Source organism: Octodon degus, unplaced genomic scaffold (assembly GCF_000260255.1).
Source record: "Octodon degus isolate 3935 unplaced genomic scaffold, OctDeg1.0 scaffold00064, whole genome shotgun sequence".
In the NCBI taxonomy this organism is placed as follows: domain Eukaryota; kingdom Metazoa; phylum Chordata; class Mammalia; order Rodentia; family Octodontidae; genus Octodon; species Octodon degus.
The window spans coordinates 11,238,126-11,245,523 of record NW_004524640.1 but is presented as its reverse complement, the minus strand read 5'-3'; the positions used below and the strand labels follow the sequence as shown (position 1 = coordinate 11,245,523).

The window sequence follows — 7,398 nt, the reverse complement described above, 5'->3', positions numbered from 1 at the left end:
ATCAGAAAGCGGTGGACTCACAGATTTTGGCAAAAATCAAAGGTGTTCCTCAGCTCCGGGGCTACCTGCAATCCGTTTTTGCTCTGACAAATGGAATTTACCCTCATAAATTAGTGTTCTAAATTTCTTACTAAGAACCTAATTAAATACCTGATACATTTTTAAAAAAATAAAAAAAAAAAAATACTGCGATCTCCAATTTAAAGATGAAGAAGACGTTAAATGACAAGCCCCCAATAATTTACTGTGTCCGTGAATTGTGCAGCCAGGATTTGAACCTAGGCCTTATGCTGCTGGGAAGAACCAATCTAGGAGTCCCAAACAGTCTACAACCTCACCTCATCTGCTTTTCTCTCTAGTAACTACTGGACCACAAGCTTCTAGAATTCCTCTGCACTGAATGCATTTGGTGCATGTGCTGCTACATCTCCAGGGATCAATGTCTGATACAGTAAGTATCTGTTGCATGAATGAAGTACTGATCGATGGCACTTGACGTTTTTAGAGGGTGGTGATGGCAAGAGATAGCAACTCACAATTACACAGATCAGGAATACAAAGACTGCAGTAGCAGTTTCCCTTTGAGGTGGGCTCCCCTACCAGGGCAGGCAGGCATCATCCTGGCCCTGGCTTTGTACTGCTAAAGGCAGGTCTGCCCATCAACAAAACTGGACAGGGAGAACCAAAAGCCGTTTCAGAAGGCTCCTCTGCCCGCTTCCATTTTCGTCAAAAACAGCACCCAAATGGCAACTACCGCAGCTACCCTTCATCTGCTCTCCTGCCTTGGCCGAGCAGCCACCAAGAACCCCAGCTCCTGTACATGTTGGATGCGCACACCACCAGCCCCACCAGCCCAGTGATTCGATCCATCTGCTCAGATTCACTGCCCCTCCTCTCTCACCAGTTTATTTTCCACACCACTGTTGTATGTTCTTAGGCACAAACGTAGCTATACCAGTCCCTCCTCACAAAGCTGGGACACTCTCTGCAGGCTTGGCCCAGCCTCAACTTCAGTCACTTGCCACACAGGTGCACCATTCTAGCAACACCAGGTTTCCAGACTACAAAATATAGTTTCCACCTCCACGCATTTATTCTTATCCCCTTGCTTTGAGATAGACCTGAAATGTCCTCTTTTCTATAGCAGCCTACAGTCCTCTCCCACCACCAAACCCAAGGCAGACCTATGTCTTCCTCCTGCCCCCAGAGTGCTGTACCCAGCATTGAGCACAGGGCTGCTTCCTGCTGCTATCTACCTAAGACCGAATTCCCTGATGAGCCACAGCATCCCCTCTTATTTCCAGAGCCTACCAGAAAGCCAGGCCCATGGAGGCCCTCCAGGAAGGCTGCTGAATTAAATATAACCATTATGCCGCATGAGACTCTTGCTGACACTGGCATCCAGAGTAAATAGAGCTGACCTAGCCCCTGCCAAGAACCAGCCCCAGTGCTACGTGTGCACTGTCTTACTGAGCTGTCATAATAACCCAAGACAGTAACTACTACCATCTGTATCTCACAAATGGGAAAATGAAGGCCTGGAAAGGCTTAAGTGATTAGCTCTCATTCCCACAGCTATTAGTAGCAGTGCCAGCACTTAAACCCAAGTGTTAAACTCTGAAGTCTGTATACCATGCTCTGTCTTCCAGGAAACATGATCTGACCCACACACAGTACATGTACCTGAATCTACTAAAGAATGGGCTGAAGGGCCGGCCAAACAGCTCAGAGGATTAAAGTGCCTGCAAGCAGGCACAGGGGTCAGGGGCTCAATCCCTGGCCCCATCCCTGGGGCGCGCTGAGATGGCAATTGAGGCTGGGCATGGTGGTACATGCCTATAATCCCAGATTTTAGGAGGCTGTAAACATGCAGATCACTATGAGTCTGATTTAGTAGTGAGAGCCTGAACACCCTGTAGACCCTTCCCTAAAATACAAAAAAAAAAAAAGGACTGGCTTAGAACTGAACTCTATGGCTTCAACCAATTTTCTAAACATTTTCATATATAAAATATTTTATCAAATAAGATGGTGATACCAATCTGTTCTATTGGGGCCCTAAACTCAGGGCCTACTTTCTTCCCCACAAAGGAAACCACTTCTTTTTGAGGAAACAAAAGGAAAGATGGTGGTCATTAAAAATAAATGATCTTAGGGCCTGCAGACTTAAGTACCTGCTGTGGCAAGCGCAGGGATCAGGGTTCCATCTCTGGTCCCTCATGCTGCACCAGCCCCAGCCCTACACCTGGGACGTGCTGAGCCAGTGTGGTGGCACATATCTGTAACCCTAGCACTGGGAAGGCTGAAAACAGGAGGATCACTACGAGTCCAAGCCACGTAGTGAGACTCTGTGCCAAACACATAAATGGAAAGAAAAAAAAAAGTAATCTCTCTTTTCTGGTTCCCTGCATCAGAAAAAGAAGTACAGCCTAGCAAAATGAAGGCCTACTTACCTGAGGCCCCTTAATGCATCTGGGAGGTGGGGGTGAAAGAGCAGGAGTGTCCACAGAAGGCACCTTTGTCCTCTTTTCTGGCAGTCAGGGCACAAAAGTAAAGGCAAAGATCCTAAACCAGCCCCCCTAGTTTGCTGTGGAGGAAGACTAGTCCCTTCTCCAGCTGCTTCTCCCGGGCCTCAGGATCCTCTAGCCTCTGATTTTTCCGAAACTCACGGCGGATCGAGGCAAAGTAGAAGTCTCGATCAGTGTAGCGAAGCTCTCGTCCCTGGCGCAGCAGAGCCCGGTAAAGACTCAGCACCGCCTCTCGGCTCCACGGGGCCATGGGGGACAGGCGGGACTGGTGTCACACTCTATGCAGAAGAAAAAACACACAAGGCTAGAATAAGAATTGATGCCATCAGGGTCTGCAGACAATGTGCACCGGAGGTTTAATCCAGGATTCACCTTTCCAAGGTTAACTTTGACTTCATTACAGGACTAGGACGGACCTTAGCCTTTCAACACCCCCTCCTGAAAAAGTACAGGTTTATGGCTGTCACACCTTGGAAACTGGACTGTTGGTCTAGCATCCTGGCTATGCTACTTACTTTGGGTCAAGTTCTCAACCTCTTGAGCATTAGCGTCCTCAGTTATAAAAGGGAAATATTACAGTAACAGCAACTACTACTTTGAGAACTGCCCACCTTCAAAGCACCTGTAAGCCAACTTCATCACAAAGCATAGTTCAGAGTGGCTAAAGTCAAGAACTCAGCCAAGTTTAAACACTGGTACCATCACTCTGCGCAGTATTACCTTGGACAAGCTTCTGTCCTCTCTGTTTGGCTCCGTTCTTCCACTATGCAGTGAGAATAAATCATATTTTGGTAGGTCTGAGCATTTAAGAGTTGAGACAGTTGGAACAGCTCTTGGCACATACTGAGCAAGGAAAACCTACCACTAGTGCTACCTAGCCCGGTTTGTAAATGCTCAATAAACATCACATTAAGTTATACACAAACTGCAACTGCCTTTCTTCCATTAAAAAAAAAAAAAAAAACCTTTACACAAGTGCCAATGTTATCATCTGTAAAGTGCTGTGTCATCCTTTTTTTTTTGGTCTTTTTGAGACAGGACCTCGCTATGCAGTTCAGGGTGGCCTTGAGTTCACTTTGAGCCCTGGCTGGTCTCATACTCACAAATGATCCTCCTGTCCCAGTCTCCCCAGTGCTGGGATTACAGGCATGCGCCACCACACTGGCTTTCATCGATTACATTTTAACTAAGAACCTACGATGTGGACAGGGTTCATATTAAGTGATTACTTATGAGGGATTACTTATTACCAGACATGTTCTAAGCACCTCACTAACAACTCATTCTATCAACAACGCTTTAGCCCCAAGCGGAGGAAACAAAAGCCTGCAGAAGTAACTTGGGGACAGGCGCACAGCTGTAAAAGGGACGGAGGTGCTCCTGACCCCAACTCCAGGTGCACTGCTTGTGAGTGACCATGCGCTGGAATGCTGGAGTTTTCCCAAGTGTGCCGTGCTTCTGGGCGTCCCCGGAACTTTCCCAGTAACATGCCTGACACATAGTAGGGGCTCAAAGCTGCTGGGTGAAAGACAGAAAACTCACTATATCCCTATGTGGAAAGAAATGATCACCCGTTTCACATAAAGAAATGCACTGAATGGGGCAAGTATTTGGAGAGAAAGGAGCTAACCACTTGGACCCAAAGCCCACTCCGTCTGGCCTAACTTCTTGAATGAGCTTGGGCAAGCCACTGTCTCGGTCCCTTTTTCCTCAATTCCAGAAGACCTCAGTGGAGGGGCAGAAAACCAACAGAGACAGAAAGCGTCCGTCACGCGAGGGTTGTTGCCCCAAGGTCGCTGGGCGACGGGCCCGGCCGCCCCGCAGCGCCTTCCCCGGCCCTGGGGGCGGGACCGAGCGGGGTGCGGGGACCGTGGGCCGGGCCTGTCCGGCTCCCGAGCCCGGAAGCCTCCGGAGGCTAGGGCCGGGACGCGAAGAGGCCTCCTGGGGAAAGCGCGGAGCCGGCAAGGGGAAGCCCGAGCACCGGCCGGTAGTAGGGCCCGGGCCCGATGGGGGCGCCGGCGGCGGCCCTGAGAGCGACCTCACCTCTCTCACTCACCCGCGGGCCGCGCGCGTTACCGTAACTCCTCGGGATTCGCCTCTCGCCCAATGCCTCTCCCCGGGTCACCCATCAACATGGCCCCTTTACTTCCGGGACATGACCTTGCTCACGTAGCCGAGGGGTGGGACTGAAGGGAGCAAGGAGGCGAGTGGAGGCGGAAAAAACTTCCGGTCTCAACCTCCCTCCCGAGGCGGGGCCTAAAGCGTCGTCGGGCCCCGCCCCTCGCCGATGCTCCGCCCACTTGCATTGCCACGCCTCCTTGCAGACGTCACTGGGGCGGGGCTGCAGGGGCCAGGCAGGCCTGACCGGTAGTGGTCAAGGGCATCTGCGAGTTCCGAAGGAGCAGCATGGAGCCCAGCCACCAGCTGCCAGTCCCCACATGTCAGTGCAGTGCCCGGACCCCTACCCTATCTGCTGAAGTCCTGACCAGCAGGCTCCTATCTGTCCCTCAAAGTCTATCCCAAATGTTCTCACTGGTAGTCCATTTCAGCCCCTTCCTCCTGTCCCTTCCTCCAACACACTTAGGTTCTTCCTTTGGGCCCCATGAAATGTGTGTACCCCCAAGTCTCTTAACCTCCTCAACCCATTTATTGGACCCGTGATGTGCCAGGCACTGCTCATTATCCGTTGGTTTCTCAGTCTTCCTAGATTTGAGGATGGGGCAATGTCCCTAGGAAATCTGAAACACAGCCCCACCCTCAGGGTCCTGCCAGCGGTGCCTGGGGTTTGGAGTTCCCAGCTCACTGTTCCACACTTCCGGATCTTCCCCAGCCCCAGGCAGCTGTGAGGGCTAAATGGAGCACCGAGGAACTTGTCCACTCATGCCTTCCGTCAGGGACAAATCTTAGGCCTCTGAAGTGCTGGGCACTGCTTGTAGGCACTGCAGGAGACTGACCAAAGTCTCAGGAGCCAGGAGGAATAGCAGAGGACAAGGTGAAGGCAGGTGGGGCTTTTGTACACGGACCTTCAGTGAGGCCTGTCTGCTCTGGGGACAGCTCTCCAGGGACGAGCATTCTGGTTCTTGAGCAGGAGGGTCAGTGAGTCAGACCCTCATGTGGGACAAGTTCCGGAGCCAAGAAGTCAAGGAGCAGTGCTGTAACCTGAATAGTCAAAATGATCTTTCAAAATTAAGGTTTTTGGCAGGGAGACAGCTCAGCAACTTAAACACAAGTAGAAGGTCCTGAGTTCCATCCCAGGTACTGAAAAACAAAATGTTTTTAAATCACACTTACAATCCCAGCATTCAGGAGGCTGAAGATGTTGGATCATTGCAAGTTTGAGCCCAGCCTGGACTACGTAGTGATAGCCTAACAGCCAGAACTACACAGTGAGATGCTGTCTCAAAAGAAAAAAAAAAATTTTCTTTATTTTAAAAACATGAAAAGGCTGGAGATGTGGCTCAGTGCAAAGGCCCTGGGCTCAGTAAAGGAAAAAAAAAATAATAATAAAAACAAAACATAAACACCGGGTGGGCAAAATAGCTCACCGGACTAATGCACCTGCTTAGGCAAGTTTAGGCAAGTGGAGGGACTATGGTTCAAACCCTGGCACCACATGCCATATCAGCCCTGCACCCAGGGCAGGCTGAGCTGACCACAGAGTCCCGGCATAGAGTGGCATACACCTGTAATCCCAGCTCTGGGGAGGCTGAAAACAGGAGGATCATTATAAGTCCAAACTGTTTAATGAGACCCTGGATCAACCAAATACACTACAAATAAACACCAATTTTTTGTGCTGGAAATCATAACACCCCCCTCAGCCTTCAGGGCCAAGTGTGGCTAACTCTACATATTAAAATTTAACTGTCTGTTCTACATTCTCTACAGATTGGAGCACTACTGTGCCCTCCAAGATAATAAGGTGTTGTACTAGCTGCCCTCCCAATTTGACCAAGTTGTAAATAAACTTTTTCCATGTTTCATGGGATTTTTTGGGGGGTGGGGGTTGTTGTTGTTTGCTTGAGACAGGGTCTTGGTCTGTAGTTCAGGCTAGCTTTGAACTCCAGGCAATCCTCCTGCCTCAGTCTCCCAGGTGCTGATATTACAGGCATGCATCACCGTACCTGGCTTGTTTTGTTTTTTGTGTTTCATACTCTCTACTCTCAGAGATTAGTAAGTAGGTGAACAAACCCGGAGAGTAGGGGTCCAGATCCAGGCCTCTGACTGAGTCACCTGTAACACTGGCACCTGCCTGCTCTAGGAGCAGGATCTGGCTGGCTGGTGTAACCATGGAAACCAGATCCCAAGCAGGGAAGCCAGGCGAGATGCTGTGCCACACCTCTGGACCAAACAGTCCAGAGAGCTTGAGACCAGGGAGGTGACTGTGGAGAGAAAAATTTGATCAGGTCACAGGGTGGGTCTGAAGAGTTTTCCCAAACTCAAGTCCTCAACCTGGCCCACCTAATAGGTTCTTGACTCCTGTCACAGGAAAAGAACTCCACGACACATTAATAAGAGGCCCAAACATTTTATTAGGCAGAGATTTAAGAAAGTACACATTCAGTGGGCGTGGTGGTGCACTATAATCCCAGCACTATAATCCATGCTGGGGCAGGAGGATCGTTGTGAATTTGAAATCAGCCTGGGCTACAAAGTGAACTCAAGGCCAGCCTGAAATGAGTGAGACCCTGTCTCAAACACACACACACACACACACACACACACACACACACACAGGATAGCCAACAGTTTAGGAGCAGCCTAAGGGGTACATAGTGAATTTGACAGCCAAACTACATAGCTAGACACTATCTCTAAAAAACAAGACTGGGGAGATAGCTTGGCTCTCTAAGTGCATGCCTGGCAAGGC

General features: G+C 49.9%; 1 protein-coding gene across 10 annotated transcripts in view; it reads right to left on the bottom strand.

The window, feature by feature from the left end:
• Positions 1-7,398, bottom strand: part of Mief1 (mitochondrial elongation factor 1) — a 26,523-nt gene that overhangs the window by 13,763 nt on the left and 5,362 nt on the right. For 2 of the 10 annotated variants that reach the window (XM_023719043.1, XM_004634637.3), the window contains exons 1-2: positions 4,585-4,707; positions 2,454-2,806 (exon numbers count right to left, since the gene is read on the bottom strand). The gene's annotated coding sequence lies outside the window, so the exon portion shown is untranslated. The other 8 variants (XM_023719048.1, XM_023719049.1, XM_023719045.1 and 5 more) reach the window with 7 other exon arrangements.